Source organism: Piliocolobus tephrosceles, chromosome 4 (assembly GCF_002776525.5).
Source record: "Piliocolobus tephrosceles isolate RC106 chromosome 4, ASM277652v3, whole genome shotgun sequence".
In the NCBI taxonomy this organism is placed as follows: domain Eukaryota; kingdom Metazoa; phylum Chordata; class Mammalia; order Primates; family Cercopithecidae; genus Piliocolobus; species Piliocolobus tephrosceles.
The window spans coordinates 167,804,174-167,823,843 of NC_045437.1; the positions used below are offsets into that span (position 1 = coordinate 167,804,174).

Sequence of the window (19,670 nt, forward strand, 5' to 3'; positions counted from 1 at the left end):
CCATACTTCTTTTTAATTGAAGAGTAAATAATATTTATATAGAATTAGGAGAATATTGATTTCCTAAAACATGTACTAAAGAGTTCCAGTTTCACAAGATACTCAAAAAGGATCCAATATTAAGTAAGTATGGGAAATGTTATCTTTCCCATATTTTGGGAGATTCACAATACTTTTTAGCGTATATAAGTGTCGGAGAAATCTTGTGGCAAAGAAACCACTTCGTTATCTAGTGTTTCTTAAATTTGTTTTGTCACAAGTCTTTTTTTAAAATAGCACTCACTATCCTAGTATACAATTTTTGTTGGAAAACTCTGGGATACACAACTTAAGTAATTTTAAATTTGTAGAAATGAGATCATTTGCAAAATATTTAAAATAAATGTGGCAGCATTTGAGCTATAGGACACAAGGATACTGGATATCCAAAACTCACTAATTTACTGCCTGCCTCACTTTCTAAAAACTGCAGAACATGGTTAAATAAGACCTTTTCAGTAGAAAGGATTATTTAACTCTCTAAATCATGTTCTATTTTAGAAAAAAATATAGGTTTTTACTATTTGTCAGATAACTTGAATGCTTTTAGGTAGCGCTTATTAAAATCTCTTCCCTCACAAATCTTAGTTGTTTATAACACTAGAGTGAAACAATCATTTTCTTCATGGTTCATTCAGTTTGTATACTTAAAAGTATATTATGCGTAACTGCATAACTTAATTTTCAATTAAAGTTTTGTACTTCCCATTGTGGGCAGAGAAAAATGGGATTGGAAATAAATGGCTTGGAAGGATGTATTCATATATTTATAATGTGCTACCAATAACTTGTTTCCTAATTATGGGAAGTAGGCACAAACTTTGGAGAGAGAGAAAAAATAGAGCTATACAACCAAAAAGAGAACCGTTAAAACAATTACCAAGAATATGCCTGTGTCACTGTTAGAAACAATATCGCCAGTTCTCAATTTATATACCAAATCAAACCAGAGCTCCTGACACAATTGTATAAGTAGGGGCTAAAGACAAATTTAATGACAGAGCCTGATAAGAGATCATTCGTTTTTAAAAAATGAATCAAATAATATTGGGTCTTCATTATATATGTCTTTAGTGAATTAATGCATGAATCTTAAGTCTGACAATTTGGAGCCAATATTACCAGCTAGTCATTTGCAAACTGATGAGCTAAACCCTTGCCATACAGCTAATATTGGAGTCAAGAATTTTCAATTATTATTTTTGACATTATTTTTTAGAATGATGATATTAGAAAAAAACCTTTTAAACTGATTTATAGTTGGGTTAGTGCTGGGGCTAAGATTCTTGAATAAAAAACAACCTGGTAGCTGCAATCACTTCACGTTTGTGTTAGGATTCTGGTTTCTGCTGACAGGCATATATCTTAAGCTTGCCTGGTCAAAAGAGGAATTTTGGGTTCATGTAACCAAAGGACAAGGGTGGAGTTTGCTGTAGGAGCAGATGGAACCAGGAAATCAAACACCAGCAAGATCACATTCTTGCTGCCTGTTCTCTGTTTCTTTGTCAATCAACTTTATTTTCTTGGTTTCATTGAGGTTTCATGAAGATGCAACCCTGGTTGCCTGCAGACCGGGGTACATGTGTACACAGCTTATTGACCAGAAAAAAAGTGGCGTGAACCTATGCTCCAATTTGAAAAGCTCAGGGGAAGGAATTTCATAGGCTCAGTTTGTGTCATTTACCAATCCTTGATCCAGTTGTAGATACTATGGCTGATACAAATCGAGTCAATTGCTCTTATTTTATTAATCACTGAAGTCAAAAAGGTGAGGCCAAGTAAGAGGATGCTTCAATCCAAATCACATGACTGCATTTTGGCGTATGTGTGGGTATGATGGGAAGGTGGAGGAAAGGAAAATGATGCCCCAGATGGGGGTGAGTTATTATGGATATTGCCAAGGAGAAAATTACCAGGACCATCAAGCCATCATGTTTATGTCCAGAAAAAAGAGTAATAAAATTAACATCGACATCATCCAACTCAAACTCTTTTCTTCCAGGCTGCTCACCTACCTGATTTCTGTTAAGAACCCCCTTACTCATAGTATCTAAGGCCTGACTTTCTCTCCAGAAAGAACTAATGCCACCATCTTCTCCACTTACATGTTACTTCCCTCCCCATTGGCAGGTCTAACCTGCCTGCTCATTCCCACCTCATCTTCTGTGTTTCATGAAATCTTAGTAGGGCATTTTAGGAGGAAAATCCATTCTTACAAGTGAGAGAAGATCCAAGTTCCTTCTTATTCAACAAGTCATACTGGAGTTCCAAAAAGGAGGGTCAAGGCAAACAGAAAAAGAATAAGAGCAAGAGAGAACCAGTCTTTCAAACTTTTGCTTCTACAATTGCTACTCTTTCCCATTGACCACCTTCACCATCCCTCTATCCTGTTGTCTTTGACCATTAGTGAGAGTCTCCCTCTGGAAGGAGCACATCAGGGTACATTGCACTCTTTACTTCTGTTAGTTATAGTGTACTCTTAACACATTTACAGACACTATAGAATGAGTACAGTCCAATGGCTGGGTAGAGGGGAAGGGAAAACTTCAGAGAATAGTGCAGCAAAATACCCATGTTCTTCGAGAACTGCAGGGGTCATGAGAGTAACAAGTAGTCAGCTATATCCATCCCTCTCTCAATATTATCTCTTGCTACTCTCACCATTCCTTTTAATTAGGGGTATAGAAAAATTTACACGTAGTTTTTTGCTGGGGTAAAGTGGGAGATGTGTGCAGGAGTGACAACTCTTTCCAGACGTTCCTAAACCTGAGTCCGAGAATGTCTGTGACTGCATTAAATTTGTATTGCAGATCAGAGATGTAAGGGGATGAGGTCAGAGGGATGGGATAAAAAACACATACATGGTACAGTTTCCTCACTAATTTAGGCAACCTGCTCTCTGGGAAATAACAGACCTCCAACCTCAAGAAAATAACTTTCTCCAAGGTCTAGACTGACCAGAGATGCCTTTTAGTCCACAGGGAGTTACCCTGTTATTCTTTGAGAGTTTGAGAAGGCTTGTCAGGAGTGAGTCTCACAAAGCCTTGTTGCCCCATCCCCTACCATTTTCTCTGGGGGAATACTTCTGAGTAAAAGAGACTTGGAAAAAAACTACATATTCTTCTTTTCTCTGTCCTCATGTATAGGGTTTCACAATTTAACTACAGGGGACCCTCTGGCATTCTTTCTATGTCAATGACCTGGCAACACGAGGCCAGTGGGAGTGCTTTAACCTCAAAGTTGGTCTCATTTGAAGTTTCCAGAAAAATCTAAGAATTGGATTTTGCCCATCAGTATGTTATAGATCTTCATCCTGGTTTCACTGAAATAATTTTAGTTGGTTAGCATAAATAAATAATGCTCATTTCACTGAGGTACCATGCTACCAGTGCCTCACAAACACCATCAGTTCACAGAATCACAAATTTATCACTGTTTTGGGGCTTATCTAAAAAATATTAAATCAAATGCCCCTACAAACATGAAAGGCCTAGTTTTTACAATGTAGTCCCATATAAAATCACAATGGACAATATTTTTAGAAGCTAGTTAAGGAGAAGTGTGTTAGCTTTTGTGAGAGAGCCTAGATATATAACGATAGATATTAACTATTTGATGAGTTGTTACTAGGTTCTAGACATAGGCCTTTATACACACACACACACACACACAATCTCATTGTCTTCTCACAACTATGAAGTAGGATCTATCATTTTCTTCATTCTACAGATGACTGGGAGGCTTCAAGAAGCTAAGCCATTGCCCAAGTTATGACAATTCCAAAGAAAACCCAAGGAAATCAATCAAATATCTTAGAATGTACATAAATCCAAAAAACTAATTAGGTAAAAGATACAAAAATTTTCTTAAGCCAGTAATAGCCAATTAAAAACTGTACTTTTCAAAATATTTTGTTTATAACTAGAAATAATCTTGACATGATGCTCGTGAAGAAAACCCCAAATATTTGTTGAACAAATAGAGAAGTGCACTATGTCATTCTATAGGAAGACTGAACATTGCAAATAAATCACGATTTAAATAATATTACCCTATAATGCTATCAAGGAAGTGAGAGAATAACACTTTGATAAACTGCTTGAGGTTAAATGGGCATCATTTGTTATGTAAATAATTTGACAATATGTATCACGAACCTTAAGGAATTCCTCTTGGGAAAATAATTACACCTCGAGGAACTTCTCTTAAGAATATAATCAAGGCCAGCAGACATAGTGGCTCATACCTGTAATCTTAGCACTTTGAGAGGCTGAGGAGGGAGAATTGCTTGAGTTGAGAGTTCGAGACCAGCCTGGGCAATTTTGAAAAGACTCTGTCTCTACAAAAAATTTAAAAAATAGCCAGGAGTAGTGGTGCTTGCCTGTAGTCCCAGCTGCTCAGGAGGCTGAGGTAGGAGGATCGCTTGAGTCCAGGAGTTGGAGGCTGCAGTGAACTGTGATTGTACCACTGCACTCCAGCCTGGGTGACAGAGCAAGATCCTGTCTCAAAAAAAATTTTTTTATAGATACATAAAATTTTATAATATAATCAAATACACAGATAATCTTTATCTCTACACAGATAAAGATTTATGAAACATAATCAAAACAGTTTAATCATTAGAAATAACCCATGTAAATAACTGTTTACTTTCAATCCTACCGAAAGAATTATGGTGCAGCCTCTAAAGACTCTGTTTTAAATTTGGGGGTAGGAGAAAACGCTCTGCTGTAATATAAAAATAGTAGTATCGGTTTACATTTTTCTATACATGTGTTTTGAATGCATTTATATCAAAAAAGAGACTCACAGACAATGCAATGAAAGTTTAGTAGTGGTTAAGTTTGAAACCTTGGATAATGAAAGATTTTATTTTCTCCTTCATCTTTTTTTGCATATTATGAATTTTCTCTGGAGAGCATGCATTATTTTCTAATGGAAATTATCAAACATATAAACATTATAATAATCTGTTGAAACTTCATGTACACATCACTCAGCATCAGCAGTTATTATCAGTAGTTATCAACTGATTATTCCTTTATCCACTAGTTCTAAAGCCCCATGCTCATTCTGTTATTTTAAAGCAAATCCAAGATGCCATGTAATTTTATCTAAATTCCTCAGTCAGTATCTCTAAAAGAATAGCAATCTTTCTAACAGAATCACCATATCCTTATCTCACCTAAAAAAAGTCATAGTTCCTTGATATCATCGAATTTCTGGTTGGTACTTAAATTTCACTAATTGTCTCAAAATTGTTTTCTTTTTTAAAAAAGTTAGTTTGCTTGAATCAGGCTCAAACAAGTTCTACACACTGAATTTGGTTTTTATGTATATTAAGTCTCTTTAAAACATATAAACGGATGTTTTCCTTTTATGATTTTTTCCTTGTCTTGCTATTAATGTGTGGGGAAAAAATTAGGCATTATGTCTTACAGAGTTCTCCACATTCTGGATTTTGCTGTTATATCCTGTGATGTCATTTAACACATTCTTCTATTCTCTGTGTTTACTAGTTTAAAAAGTCATATTTAGAGGCTTAACCAGATGTAGGTTAGGTCTGATTTTAGGAAGCAATGAGACTTGGTGGTATGGTGTTGTGCCCTCATAATTACATCACATGAGGAAGCTATCTTTTTGTGATGTTAAGAATGATCAGTGGGTTCAATGTTGTCAGTCTGATCCATCTACTATAAAATTCCCTATCAGAGTTTCACGTAATCATTTTAGCAGCCATTAGTGAACATCACTAGATTCATTATCAAAATCAGTATTTTGTTGTTGTTGTTGTTTTTTAAGAACTGAGAATAGGCCAGGAGTGGTGGCACACACCAGCAATCTCAACACTTTGGGAGACTGAGGAGGGAGGATCACTTGAGGACAGGAATTTGAGACCAGCCTGGGCAAAAGAGCGAGATCCTCATTTCTACACACACACACAAACACACATACACACACACACAAACACACACACACACAAAGAACTGAGAGCAATCCAAATGACATATATTTTTTTCATTTGAGCTGGACTATTTGTTTCTTTCATTAATGAGCTTCATTAAATAATAACCTGAAAACTTGATAATAAACCTTTCCTTTTCTTCTGATAGTAATTTGAGATAGTTTTGGAATCTCATGAAAGATATTCAAGGTGCTGTGCTCTTTCATGAGAAAAGCCAAAACATTGTTTTTGGAGCTGTTTTTGTCATGTGCATGTGTATTTTTCTCCCATTATGGTCAAGTGTAATTTTAACCTTATACAAATGATCTGTTGACTTGAAATATCATGGGAAAACTTTGACCTAGAACATTTTCAAAGAGGTTAGTTACTGGAAAGACAAGAAAGTTAAGGACATTTGGCAAGGTGGTTATATTACATGCTTTACATAACATTCTTCTTCCTCAGATTTTTCAATTTTCAATTTGGTTTCTCAATTTCCTGTAACTAAATTTCAAGCACCCTGACATTTAAGGCCTTCCTTTATCTGGTCCCAATTGCCCTCTTCACTGGTTTCATATCCCATTGTTTTTCATGTATTCTTTCCTCTGGCCATTCTAGACAACTGACTATTTCCCTTAGACCTCTTATTTCCCCAGGAGCAAAGTACATGCCCTGTGGACACAGAGGGACTTTACCTTTCTGTTTGTGAAGGTGCTTGATTACTTTTTGTAGATTCACATAGATGCATCTTCTCTTATTCAACTTGTAAGGGACAGCTACAAGTCTAACAAGACAAAATGTTTCTTGGCTAACACCTTGTCTTCTTACTTTTTAAACAAAATTAGCACCTTAATTTCCTTTTGGGAAGACACATCCCATACATAGAATTGTTAATCATGATGTTCCACACCAAGCAATAACTAGCTCCAGGTTCAAAGCCAGATACATTGAATTAGTGCTTTTTCTCTAAAATTTTAATTCTATGTAAATGACTAAAAGATTGATAATGGTTAGGAATGTTTATTGGCAGCCAGATGAGTTTCTCAAGAATTAGTGGCTGATATTTATTGAGTGCTTGCCAAATTGCTCTAACTATAAAATCCTACTTGCAAATGTAGCAGGGCTACGTTTTAGTATTTATTTGATTGATTTCTAGCTGTTTCCCATCCTCTTTTCTTCCTTGTTTATATTCAGCTGGTCATGGTTCTACCCTAAGTTCATAACCACTCAAGAACAAAGATTCAAAAAAGATCAGCCCTAAAATTGCCAGACAAGTTCTTATGACATACTTGTAGGGCTATTTTTTCTGCCTCTAAAGCTAAAACTGGGAAAAAGAGAGAGAGAAGATAGAATGGGCAGTCAAATGAGAGAGGGAGAATGGACAGAAACAAAATGGACAAGAACTTTCAGAGGTTTGGGGAGCAGAGTGAAAAGTTCTCTAATTTTTTCATCTATGAGAAACCTGTTATTCAACAATCTTGGGCAGTTTGAGTCCTGAAGAAAGTGGTTAGGGAATTCAGATACCTTAAATAAAGATGAAGGCATACACAAAACAAAAGTCTTACTCCTTGACCAAACAGGAAACAAATAAGATTAGTGGCAAGTTCCCCTACAAATAAAGAGAGGTAGCTTCAATGTTAATTTTATTTCTTCCTTTCACTGGTTTCAACTTTCACAACATCATTAAGTGAAATGGTAATAGCAACTATCCTCATTGTGTTTTTAATTTCCAACATGTCACCATTAAAATACAATATTTGCTATTTGTCTAAGACACAATTTTCATGTTGAGAAATCATCCTTCTTTCCCTAGATTTTTAATGCTTTTCTTAGAAATAAACAGATTTTACTAAATATGTCTTGTTTTTTTATCGGGATGAAAAAATATCTTTTACTGGAATGATATATTTAATCAAATTTACTTTCTAAAATTTAACTAACACGATAATGCTGGACAACTTTTAAAATTGTATAGAATTTGGTTTGCTGTATTATTCATTTGTCATGTTCACATCTACATTTATAAATGATTGGGCTCCTCCCAGCCCCACAATCTTTGTTAGGTTTTAGTATCGGGATTTTCCTAGCTTCAGAAAAGTGTGGCTGCTATACAGTCTGAACGTGTTTCTCTCCTCAAGCTTATACGCTGAAATCCTAACTCCCAAGGTGATGATACTAAGAGATCGTTAGGAGGTGATTAGATGACAAGGGTGGAGCGTCCATCAGTGGGATAAGTACCTTATAAAAATGAGGTCCAAGGGAGCCTGTCTGCCCCTTCCACCATGTGAGGACTCAGCAAGAAGGCATGATGAGTGAGGGATGGGCCCTTACCAGACACGAAATCTGCCAGAACCTTAATCTTGTACTTCCCAGCCTCCAGAACTATGAAAAAGAAAGGTATGTCATTTACAAGCCACTCAATCTATGGTATTTTGTTACAGCAGCCTGAACAGGCTGAGACAATAACAGTTGTCAACAGCAAAGTTTACTCAAGTTCATATCCTAGCTTCATCACTCACTGGCTGTGCGATCTTCAATATGCCACCTGACCCACAACGATGGTGGTGCTGTTACAGAATGTAAATGTCATAAGCCTTCATAAGGTAGAAATGACATAACTAAGAAACTTGGGGGGAACAAAATGAAAAGCTGTGTTCTATTTCTTCGTATTTTTATAGCTGGGGTCAAAATATGCAATTTAAAGCAAATAAATACATCCATTTTATAGTTTATAAAATAAAAATCTAAGAAAGATAATGCTGCCAACTAATAGTAGTGGAGGAAAGGAAGCTGAGAGAGAAATATATTAATTTAATCATTACTCAGAAAAAGCAGTGAAAGATACCATCTACAGCAGGTGTCAATAAATACGAACCATGGGCCAAATCAGGCATACCGCCTGAGTTTGTAGATAAAGTTCATTGAAACACAGTTACAGTGTGTTTCAAGCCAAGATGGCAAACTAGAAACAGCTCATGTATGCCACACTCATGGACAGAAAACAAAAGGGCTAGTGAACATGGACCCTGCAGGCTGATGATCTGAGAAACCACACTGGGGACCCAGGAAGGCAGCAGGGGAACACAAACAGCAGAGGAGTGAAGCTGGGCACCAGACTCTCTGGGCTTAGCTCAGAGTCAGGAGAACCTCTTCAACATGGGAAAGGTGAGAGAATGAGAGCCCCTAGGAGAATTCATGTTCTCCATAGGAACTGTGCAAGATGGAACAGGAGAATCCCCCTGGACCTCCCAGACACCCCTAACACACTTCTAGACTGAGGCAGGGAGCCACTCAGATGTCTTGTGGGGGCAACAATCAAGTCCAAAGGGACTTCTACAAGCTTTGGGCCCTGGAGCAGACCAGCATCAGTGCAACAGTCCCAACAGAGGCTGTAGTTGTGGTGCCTGAGAGCAGAAAGATTGCTCCATTTCACACTGCTGGATGGGGCTTGCTGCCAGCTTCTGGCCCAGCAGTTCTGATTCAGCCTGAACTTGAATGGCCACTCCACCTACCCCGCCACTGGTAGTGAAGTAGGCAATGCTTGCTAGAGCTTCCAGCCCAGTGGCACTGCTTTTGTGTGAACTCAGCTGGAGGGGACAGCTTCCCGATGTACCAGAAAACACTTGGGTGGCAGGGCATGTGACTCCACCTACTCCCGCCACTGATAGCCAGGAGGACAATGCTTGCTAGAGTTTCTGGCCCAGGGGTCCTGCTTCTTGTGTGAACTCATCTGCAGGGTATAGTTTCCTGTTGTCCTGGAAACATTTGTACAGCAGGGTGCATGACACTCCACCTGTCCCCACCACTGGTAGTCAGGTGGGCAACACCTGCTAGAGCTTCCAGGCCAGCGGCCACACTTCTGTGTGAATTCAGCTGGTGGGTGCAGCCTCCTGTTGTCCTAGGAAGCACCCACATGAAGGGCAGGCCAGCCCACCCAGCCCTACCACTGATAGCCAGGTAGGCAATACCTGCTAGAGCTTCTGGCCCACTGGCCCCACTTATGCATGAACTCAGCTGGAGGACGAAGCTTCCTGTTGTCCTAGCAGACACCCCAATGGCAGGGCACAGGAACCCACTGACTCCCACCACTGGAAGCCAGGCAGGCAACACCTGCTAAAGCTTCTGTCTCAGAAGTCCTACCTCTGCGTGAGTTTGCCAAGGGGTGAAGCCTCTTCTTACCCTGGAAACATCCAGAGGGCAAGGCAGACAACTCCATCCACCCCCGCCTCCTATAGCCAAACAGGACACACCTGCTAAATCTCCCAACCCAATGGTCCAGCTTCCACCAGAACTCTGTGACCAGGTGCAACCCTGTGTTTTCCCGGGAAGCACATGGACAACAGATGAGGGCTGACTGGGCAAGGACATGGCTTGTCTGCCAACAGTGGCCCCTGCCTGAGGCAGCCCCATGGACCAGGACACCCAACAAAAGAAACATGGGTATGGAGACAGTAATTAGAGGGGGCTCCTCCAAGACCCACGAACTGACTAGAATCAAAGCAAGTCAGTCAAACCCACCTTATACCATAATCAAATCCCCAAGGGAATCGAAGAAAAAAGAAAAGCAAAAAATCCATCTAAAGGACAGCAACTTCAAAGACTAAAGAAATGAGCCCACACAAATGAGAAATAACCAGCATAAGACCTCTGGTCACTCAAAAAGTCTCTTTCCTCCAAATGAGTGCACTATTTGCCCAGCAAGTTTCTTAACTGACACGAAATTACTGAAATGGCAGAAATTGAATTCAGAATATGGATAGTAATGAAGATCATCAAGATTGAGGAGAACATCGAAACTCAATCCAAGGAAGCTAAGAATCACAGTAAAACGATACAGGAGCATCTGACAGATGAAATTGCCACTGTAAAAAAGAACTAAACTGACCTGATAGAGCTGAAAAACACACTGCAAGAATTGCATAATGCAAACACAAGTATTAACAGCAGAATAGACCAAGCTAAGAGAGGAATCTCAGGGCTTGAAGACTGGCACTCTGAAATAATTCAGTCAGACAAACATAAGGAAAAAAGAATAAAAAAGTAAAAAGCAAAACCTCCAAGAACTATAGGATTTTGTAAAGACACATAATCGACAACTCATTGGCATCCCTGAAACAGATGGGGAGAATGCAAGCAACCTGAAAAACATATTTCAGAATATCATGCATGAAAACTTCCCCCACCTCACTAGAGAGGTAAACATTTAAATCCAGAAAATGCAGAGAACTTCTGTGAGAGATTACACAAGACCATCTCCAAGACATCATTATAATCAGATTCTACAAGGTCCAAATGAAAGAAAAAATGTTAAAGCCAACTAGAGAGAAGAGGCAGGTCATCTATACAGGGAACCCCATCAAGCTAACAGTGGGCCTTTCAGCAGAAACCCTACAAGTCAGAAGAGATTGGTAGTCTAATTCAGCATTCTTAAAGCAAAAAATTTCCAACCAAGAATTTCATATGTGGCCAAACTACGTTTCACAAGTGGAGGAGAAATAAGATCCTTTTCAGACAACCAAATGCTGAGGGAATTCATTATCACCAGATCTGCCTTACAAGAGCTTATAAAAGGAGTGCTCCACATGGAAGGGACTGTTACCAGCTACTACAAAATCACACTTAAGTATACAGATCAGTGACACTATAAAGCAACCACACAAAAAGTCTGCATAATAACCAGCTAACAACATGATGACAGGATCAAATCCACACATATCAATATTCACCTTGAATGTAAAAGGGCTAAATGCCCCAATTAAAAGGCATGGAGTGGCAAGCTAGATAATGAAGCAAGACCCAAGAAGAGTTTTTAAGAAACCAATCTCACATGCAATGATATCCATAGGCTCAAAATGAACGGACAGAAAAAAAAAATCTACCAAGTAAATGGAAAACAGAGAAAAGCAGGAGTTGCAATCCTAATTGCAGACAAAACAGACTTTAAATCAACAATGCTTAAAAAAAAAAAAGATAAAGAAGGTCATTGCATAATGATAAAGAGTTCAATTCAACAAGAAGCCCTAATTATCCTAAATATACAGGGAGCCAAAACAGGACCACCCAGACTCATAAAGCAAGTTCTTAGAGACCTCTACAAAGACTTAGATTCCCACACAATAGTAGTGGGAGACTTCAACACTACACTGACAGTATTAGATAGATTATCGAGGCAGAAGAATAACAAAGATATTCAGGGCCTGAACTTAACACTTGACCAAATGGACCTAACAGACAGAACTCTGTCCAAAACAACAGAATATACATTCTTCTCATTGCCAAATGGCACATTCTTCTCATTCTGAAATCAACCGTACAATCAAACACAAAACACAATACTCAGCAAATTTTTTTTTTAAAAAAACTAGAATCATAGTAACCACACTCTTAGAATAATAGTGCAATAAAAATAGGAATCAATACTAAGAAAACCACTCAAAATCAAACAATTACCTGGAAATTAAATAACCTGCTCCTGAATAATGTTTGGGGAAACAATGAAATTAAGGCAGCAATCAAGAAATTCGTAGAAACTGATTTGAACAAAGATACAACATACTAGAATCTCTAGGGCACAGCTAAGACAGCATTAACAGGGAAGTTTATAGTACTAAATGCCCACATCAAAAAGTAAGAAAGATCTCAAATTAACAACCTAACGTTACAACTTGAAGAACTAGAGAAATAAGAGTATGCCAATTCCAAAGCTAACGTAAGACAAGAAATAACCAAAATCAGAGGTGAGCTGAAGGAAATTGAGACATTAAAAAATCATACAAAAAGATCAATGAATCCAGGTTTTGGTTCTTTGACAAAATTAATAAGAGAAATAGACCACTGATTAGACTAATAAAGAAAAAAGAGAAGATCCAAATAAACACAATTAGAATTAGAAACAACAAAGAGGACTTTACCACCGACCCCACAGAAATACAAATGAAAACAAACAAACAAACAAACAAATAAAACCCAACAGAGACTACTATGAGCACCTCTATACACCCAAACTAGAAAACTTAGAAGAAATGGATAAATTTCTGGACACATACAACCTCCTGAAATTGTATCAGGAGAAGCTAAATCCCTGAATAGACCAATAGTAATTTCTGAAATTAAATCAGTAATAAAAACCAACCAACCAAATAAATCCCAGGACCAGATGGATCCACAACCAAATTCTAGCAGATATATAAAGAAGAGCTGGTGCATTCCTGCTGAAACTATTCCAAAAAATTGAGCACGAGGAACTCCTCTCCAGCTCATTATATGAGACCAAGATCATCCTGATATAAAAATGTGGCAGAGAAACAACAAAGAAAGAAAACTTCAGGCCAATATCCTTGATGAACATAGATGGAAAAATCCTCAAGAAAATACTAGCAAACTGAATCCAGTAGCACAGCAAAAAGCTCATCCAGCACAGTGAAGTGGGTTTCATCCCTGGGATGTAAGATTGGCTCAACATAGGCAATCAATAAATGTGATTAATCACATAAGCAGAGCTACAAATAATAACCACGTGATTATCTAAATAGATGCAGAAAAGACTTTCAACTAAATTCAACATTCCTTCATGTTAAAAACTCTCAATAAACTAGGCATCGAAGGAATATATTTTTAAATAATAAGAGCCATCTATGAAAAACCCAAAGCCAACATCATACTAAATGAGCAAAAGCTGGAAGCATTCCCCTTGAAAGCAGGCAAAGACAAGGATGTCCTCTCACCACTCCTACTCAACATAGTATTGGAAGCTGTAGCCAATGTAATCAGGCAAGAATAAGAAATAAAAGTCCTCCAAATAGGAAGAGAGAAAGTTAAAATATTTCCGTTTACAGATGACATGATTCTATATCTAGAAAACCCCATCATCTCTGCCCAAAAGCCCCTCAATATGATAAGGAAAGTTTCAACATACAAAATCAATGTATAAAAATCAGGAGCATTCCTATACACCAGCAACATACAAGCCAAGAGCCAAATCAGGAACACAATCCAAATCACAATTACCACAAAAAGAATAAAACACCAGGAATATAGTTAACTATTGAGGTGAAAGATCTCTACAATGAGAATTATAAAACATTGCTCAATGAAATCAGAGATGCCACAAATGGAAAAACATTCCATGCTCATGGATAGAAAGAAACAATATTGTTAAAATGGCCATACTGCCTGAAGCAATGTACAGATTCAATGCTACTGAATTTACATTTAGTACTGTAAATTCAGTTATAGAAACTGAATTTACAGATTCAGTTTCTACGAAACTACCAACGACATTTTTTTGCAGGATTAGAAAAATCTATTTTAAAATTCACATGAAACCTAAAAAGAGCCCAAATAGCCAAGGCAATCTTAAAAAGAACAAAGCTGGAGGCATCACACTACCTGACTTCAAGCTACACTACAGATCTACAGTAACCAAAACAGCATGGTACTGGTGCAAAAACAGACACAAAGACCAGAACAGAATAGAGTTCAGAAATAGTGTCACACATGTACAAACATCTGGTCTTTGACAAAGTTGAAAAAAAACAAGCAATGTGGATAGGACTCTCTGTTCAATAAATGGTGCTAGGATAACAGGCTAGCCATATGCAGAAGATAAAAATTGGACCCCTACCTTATACCAGATACAAAAATCAACTCAAGATGGATTAAAGACCTAAATGTAAAAACTAAAACTATAAAAACCCTGAAAGACAACCCAGGAAATACCATTTTGAACATAGGACTTGGCAAAGGTTTCATGACGAAGACACTGAAAGCAATTACAAGAAAAACAAAAATTGACAAGTGGGACCTAGTTAAATTAAAGAGCTTTTGCACAGCAAAAGAAACTATCAACAGAATAAAGAGAAAACCTATGGAATGGGAGAAAATATTTACAAACTATGCATCCAACAAAGATCTAATATCCAGAATCTATAAGGAACTTAAACAAAGTTACAAGGAAAAAAAAAAAAACCTCCATTAGAAAATGGGTAAGAGATGTGAACAGAAAGAAGACATAAATGCAGCCAACAAGTGTATGAAAAAATGCCCAACATCACTAATCATTTGAGAAATGTCAATCAAAACCACAATGTGATACCATCTCACAGCAGTGAGAATGGCTATTACTAAAAAGTAAAAAAAAAAAAAAAAAAAAATAGATGCTGGCAAGGTTATGGAGAAAAGGGAATACTTATAGACTGCTGGTTGAAGTGTAAATTAGTTCAGCCATTGTGCAAAGTAGTTGTGACAATTCCTCAATGAACTTGAAAGAGAATTATTATTCGACTCAGCAATCTCATTATTGGGTATATATCCAAAGGAATATTAATTGTTCTACCTTAAAGACTCATGCACATGTATGTTCACTGCAGCCCTATTCACAATAGCAAAGACATAGAATCAATCTAAATGATCATCAATGTTAGACTGGATAAAGAAAATGTGGTGCATATGCCCCATAGGATACTATGATGCCATTAAAGAGAAAATGAGATCATGTCTTTTGCAGCAATGTGGATAGAGCTGGAGGCCATTATCCTAAGCAAACTAACACAGGAACAGATAATCAAATACTGCACGTTCTCACCTGCAAGTGGGAGCTAAACCATGAGAACATGTGGATACTAGGAGAGGAATAGCAGACACTGGGTCCTACTTAAGGGTAGAGGGTAGGTGGAGGGAGAGGATCAGAAAAACTACCTATAAGGTACCATGCTCATTACCAGGGAGACAAAACTATCTGTACACCAACCTCCTGTGATAAGGAGATTACCTATATGACCAACCTGTACATCCACCCCTAAAACTTAAAAGTTAAAGAAAAAAAATTAATGAATAATTTGTTTCTATATTATCCATAGCTGCTTTTGTGCTACAATACCAGAGTTGAGTAGCTGCCACAAAGACCTTATGACCTGCAAAGTCTAGAATATTTACAACCTCATCTGTTACAAAAAAAGTTTGCTGACCCTTATTCTAAAGCCATGGAGTATTACTAGTATACAAAATTACAACTGTAAAGAGAGCCTCCGTAAAGAAATACAATTGTTTCATATTGTAAAAGAATCAGTGATACACAAGAAAGTTGCCTATAAAATGACAATGTGACCAAGAGCTGACTTAACAGAAACAAAAGAAAGTCAGAAAACAGTGACAGACTGGGCCTGGTGGCTCACGCCTGTAATCCTAGCACTTTGGGAGGCTGAGGTGGGCGGATCACTTGAGGTCAGGAGCTTAAGACGAGTCTGGCCAACAGAGTGAAACCCCATGTTTACTAAAAATACAAAACTTAGCCGGGTGTGTCAGTGCATGCTTGAGATCCCAAGCTACTCAGGAGGCTGAGGCAGGAGAATCGCTTGAACCCAGGAAGCAGAGGTTGCAATGAGCCAAAATCGCGCCACTGCACTCCAGCTTGGGCTATAGAGGGAGACTCCATCTTGAAAAAATAAGAAAAAAAAAAAAAAAGAAAAGAAAACAGTAAGATATTTTCATAGTAATGGAAGAAAATAATTATTATTACCCTATTAGACTATTATTTAAGAATGAGACTATCACTATACAATGCTGAAAAATATGTACTTAAGAAAGTAGAAAAATAATATTAGAAAGAAGGATGGAGACAAAGAAAAATTGATGAACACAGAAACTGGTAAATGTGGGTAAATCTACACGAACATTGACTGTTTAAAGCAATAATATCTAGTAATTAAAATAGTTGACACAAACGCATGCAAGATAAGAGTGGCGAAAGACTTCTGAGGCCTACATATTATTTGGTAGGCCTATAGAGTAACTGAGATTCACTTAGATTTTAAGAAAATACATACTTTTAACTTTAAATGTTAATACCAAAAGAAATTCTAAAGTAGCAGAAAAGGAAAATTGAGAAAACAGTTGAAATGAAATTTTGAAAAGCTAGAAAAGAGAAAAACAGTATCCTAAAAATCACAATGCATTGGAACCTATGGGATATGGCTAAAAGAGCACACAAAGAAAAAAGGTATATCTTCCTTAGGAAAATTGTTAACTAACTAATCTAGAAAAGAAGTATAAAACACAAATACGCAAAATAAGAAAAAGGGCAAAGTAGTTCAAACTAGCAGAAGTTATTTTAAAAGTCAAGAGGTGGTTCATGCCTGTAATCCCAGCACTTCGGGAAGCCAAGGCAGGAGGATCACTTGAGGTCAGGAGTTTAAGACTAGCCTGGGCAACACAGCAAGACGTTGTCTCTGCGAAGCCAGGTGTGGTGGCATGTATCTGTAGTCACAGCTACTTAGGAGGCTGAGGTAGGAGGATCACTTGTGCCATGGAGCTCAAGGTTGCAGTGAGCCATGATCGTGCTATAGCACTCACCTGGGTGACACAGTGAGCCCCTGTCTCAAAAAATAAACAATAAAATTGAAAAAATCAAGAGGTTACATTGTTTAGCTCTGCAAATAACATATAAAACAGGGACAAAATTGTTACTTTTAAAGAAAAATTTAAATTGAGTTCAGATTAAAATAGAAACAGATAACTTAATATAGAAAAAATAGAGTTGTCAAAATGCACCAGGCACAAATGCTCTTTCAGAGTTATTCCAGGAAATGTTTAAAGAACAACAAAAAATCATATCTTCATTTTCATAAATGTTTAAAAGGTAGCTGATAAAGCTCAATGCCTATTCTTGAACTGAAAAAAAAAATACATTTCAGTAAGAGGAATAGTTCTGAACACCATATCTATCTAAATTTAAAAGTGAATTTCATGCTAAAAGCAAACACTAGAATTATTCCCATTAAAGTCAGAAATAAACAAGGTGGTCCATTATCATTGCTATTATTGTATGTTTTACTGGAGGTACTAGCAATTCTAATTAGGCAAGAGAAAGAGTTATGAAAACTAGAAAGGAATAAGTAAAACTATTAATATATTTAGATGATATAATTCTGAACCTGGAAAATTACAAGAGAAACAACAGAGAAACTATTAAAAATAGTGAGAGTTTTGTAAGGTGACTGAGAAAATTATCAGTATATAGCAGTTCATAATCTTCACATATACCACCAACAGCCAATTAGAATGTAAATGATCAGATCACATTTATAACATGAATAAAATAAAATATTCTGTTTGGAAAAAAATTAAAGCTAAAAGGCAAATGACAAAATGAAAATTCTTTGCAAGTCATGGTAGGCAAAGGGCTAATTCCTTTAACATATCACGAGCTCCCACAAACCAATAATGAAAAAGATCAAGAGCTCAAAATAGATATGGTTAAAAAAAAACACGTATCACAGAAATAAAAATACAAACCCCTATACTGATCGCTTTCACTTGAAATCAATGACGGTAAAGTTCAAATGGGCCCCACATACTGCCCAGTAATCATACTGTTTCTTATTTCAATTACTCTACCATACTTTCCTTAGAGGATTGATTCATTTCTTTCTCTATAAGCAAATAGCCATCACTCTCCCTCCCATTGTCATTCCCCACTGCTACTACGCAAGCCCAAGCCACCCTATCTCTCATTCAGATTATTCTAATAGCCTCCTAACTGTTGACTACAGCTATTCAACCATGTGAGTCACTGACAAACTGAAAAACTTATACATATTTTAGAAAAGCAAATATTTAACTGAGCACTTACTATGTATCAACCACTGTTCAAAATTGGGACATGGCAGAAAAGAAAATAAGTCCCTAAACCCACAAATCTTATATTCTAGATGGGGGAGGCTGAAAACTATATAAACATATATGTCAGGTGATGCTTGTCATAGAAGAAAAAGCAAAGAGGAGGAAATAACCAGTTGAGACTTTCTAAGTGAAGTCAGAGAAGTTCTAACAAGTTGACCTTTGAACAGAGATCTGAAAAATTGAGGGAGGGAGGCTTGCAGGTATTAAAGTGCAGAACATAAATTCAAGCACTCAAGAACATTCACTTTAGGTATATTAATTGTGCAATTTTAGTGCTTGTAAATCTTTAAAAATTTTATAGGGCCTGACAACCTTTCCTTTATCACAGCTGGTATACCTATGATATCAACTAATCCACATCTATTTCAAATAGGAGCTAAATTGCTTGCTTGTTGGTGTATGTGAAGGCTGTAAACTTCTGTCCAGATAGAGAGAGCAAAGCTAAGCATTGAGTATTCATTCCATGGTCAGTTGAAAAATAAACACAAATACCCTCCTCCCTTTACTGACCCTCTAAGCTTTGGCTGTCTTTACTGAAAAACACTCTTTTAATTTTATCCTGAAAACAACATGGAGAATGACTTTCTTTCAAAACAAGTTTTCCCTTGAAGAGAAACACATGTTCAAAGTACAAACAACATTCCAGTATTCAGCTTAAGGCTACTTAATTTTTGAAGGATGATATCATACTTAGGCTACTGAACATGTTCCTGTACATATAATTTGTTCTACAATTCTATAGTATAGGCCCAATTCACAGAGGCAAATCCATGATTTTATGCAACTAATTAGAGACTAACAAACAGAGATGTTTGAAATACAAATACTTCCCAGGTTACAAATAACTCCTAAAAGTAATAAAAGTAATGACCCAACATAATTTAAAAAATAAAATTTCACAAATTGATTAAAAAATTATTTGTAAAGAAAAGGTATAAGAATAGCTAAGAAAATTTTGAAGGAAAGATTTATGGATAAACCAAGCTACTGGTTACCTGGTAAATATAAA

At 37.0% G+C, this 19,670-nt stretch overlaps 1 long non-coding RNA gene across 2 annotated transcripts in view; it reads right to left on the reverse strand.

The window, feature by feature from the left end:
* The window catches only part of LOC111530200, a 43,767-nt gene that overhangs the window by 12,649 nt on the left and 11,448 nt on the right, over positions 1 to 19,670 (reverse strand). For both annotated transcript variants that reach the window (XR_002727732.2, XR_002727733.2), the window contains one exon: positions 8,222 to 8,365. This is a non-coding gene — a long non-coding RNA (uncharacterized LOC111530200). The remainder of the gene's footprint in view (positions 1 to 8,221; positions 8,366 to 19,670) is intronic.